Source organism: Neovison vison, chromosome 4, assembly GCF_020171115.1.
Source record: "Neovison vison isolate M4711 chromosome 4, ASM_NN_V1, whole genome shotgun sequence".
In the NCBI taxonomy this organism is placed as follows: Eukaryota; Metazoa; Chordata; class Mammalia; order Carnivora; family Mustelidae; genus Neogale; species Neogale vison.
Window position 1 is genome coordinate 31,244,899 of NC_058094.1, and position 2,131 is coordinate 31,247,029.

Consider the following 2,131-nt stretch of genomic DNA (forward strand, 5'->3'; position numbering starts at 1 on the left):
TAGCCATTTCAATTTAAGCTAGTCATCTAAGAGTTTCCTTTCTGTCTTGCTGAGGTTTCTGAGTGATTTTTTTTTAAGATTTTATTCATTTATTGGACAGAGAGAGAGAGAGAGATCACAAGTAGGCAGAGAGGCAGGCAGAGAGAGAGGGGGAAGCAGGCTCCCTGCCGAGCAGAGATACTGATGTGGGGCAGGATCACAGGATGCTGAGATCATGACCTGAATCAAAGGCATAGGTTTAACCCACTGAGTCACCCAGGTGCCCCAGGTCTCTGGGTTTTTACCCAAGTTTGTGGGGATTAGCATGACTCACTTATATCTTAGACACTTAAACCCAGCATTCACTCTGATGTACTTTTTTTTTTTCTATTTTCTCCCTAAGCCCAACTTGAAGGGTTTTTGTCAAGACTAAGAAAAATGAGTGCTTGCTTTGGCAGCACATGTACTAAAATTAGAATGATACAGAGATTAGCATGGACCCTGTGCAAGGTGACACATAAATTCATGAAGCATTCCGTATTTAAAGAAAAAAAAAAAAGATTGAAAAAAAGTAACCATTTTTTTTGGCATGACTTTATGCTTTGAACTTTTCTGCTTCTGAAAAATATTAAAACCCAGCTCTAGTAGTTCAAAATTCTAAGCTTAATATTATCAACCTTGTCTTGAACTTCAGAAATCTATTTCAAAATGCAAAAGCTAAGCATTCATTTCTTTCATTCTACATTTCTGCAATAACATCACTACCATGATGTTATTAATAAGCCCAAGATGATTTAATTGCTAGGGCAAGGAGAAATAGTGCCATTCTGAGTGGGGAAACGTACCATCTATGTGACAAAATATCTCAACATTTCATCAAGAAAAAAACTACTTGAGGAAGAATATTATCTCCTAAGTGCTGAGGGAGAACTTTGCTAACTGAAGAAATTGCCTACAAATTTCTTAATTGGACTTCTCCAGAAAGCCCTTGGAGGGTATAGAGTAGGACTCGAAACTATGGTTGTAGCAGAATTGTCTGATGTGGCAATGAAAACTGCAGGTGAATCTTATTGGATAGTTTTACTTAATCTTGTTCAGATGTCAAAGTAACAAACTCAGTTCTTTACAAAGTGATGTAACTTTTTCTTTGATGGAATTCATCTATTAGAACTATCCTGTTTTGAACGTATCTATATAAAGTAGAATCCTGTTTAATAACAGGATCTCTTTCTCTCTTCCCCTACTCTACCTCTCTTTTTCCCCCGTAATTGTATAAACTACAAATAATTATGGATACACAAGTCTATAAGGAAAGCAAATGATTAAATTTGCAATTTCTTCATTGTGGGTCTCATTTGCAGTACTATACCCTAATGGTATCAGCAAAGATTAAAAAGTTGAAATAACTTAAAATTGGGAAAATAATGTCTGTGGATTCTTTCTTTTCTTAGCATGTGGAAAAGACTACTACTAATTGTTTCATTTTTTTCTCTATTGGAATCTATTCAGCTCAAGAAACAACAGTGTTCCATGGACTTAGAATTTGAGAACTACCATGGACCCATCTAATATTTCTATACTAACTTATTCTTGTTTCATTTTTCAAGATTTGGAATCACCTCTTTCTTATGACCAGTCTTTTTTCTGCATGGTCTGCAAACAACCTAAAATAAAGAAAGAGTGCTTTCACATGTTCTTGTAAGCAAAACTCTAAGCTATGACCTTTTGCAAAACAGGACAAGGCAACAGGTTAGTTTGTTTTATTTAGGTGGGGGTGGGGTTATTTTTCACATTTATTTTTGTTTTTATTGGTTTTAAGTAGGACAGTCAACAACTATGAAGGAAATAGATTTAGAAAGAATTTCCATCATGAGAGAATTTCTCTCAGCAGCTCTTGATACAGGCAATATTATACTTCTTGCCAAAACTCATTCAAAAAGTATTTGGACCATTCTTGTTACTTGAGAGCATTTGGAAGGAGTCACACAAGAGAACTATAGTTCCTACAACTCCCCTTTTGTATCTATTTGAGCAATAGTAAATAGAAGAGCAGTAGAATTATAACTGATAGTATACATGAAGTTCAGACAGAAAGCATATGTCCCTTACAAATAGAGCTTTGAACAATGGCAGGCAAACATTCACTGCTCTC

General features: G+C 35.4%; 1 non-coding gene across 1 annotated transcript; it reads left to right on the top strand.

Moving 5' to 3' along the window:
* The first annotated feature begins 421 nt into the window (after nucleotides 1–421).
* LOC122905735 lies at nucleotides 422–524 on the top strand. Its single transcript, XR_006384424.1, has one exon. It is a non-coding gene; the product is annotated as a U6 spliceosomal RNA (small nuclear RNA).
* The last annotated feature ends 1,607 nt before the right edge of the window (nucleotides 525–2,131 follow it).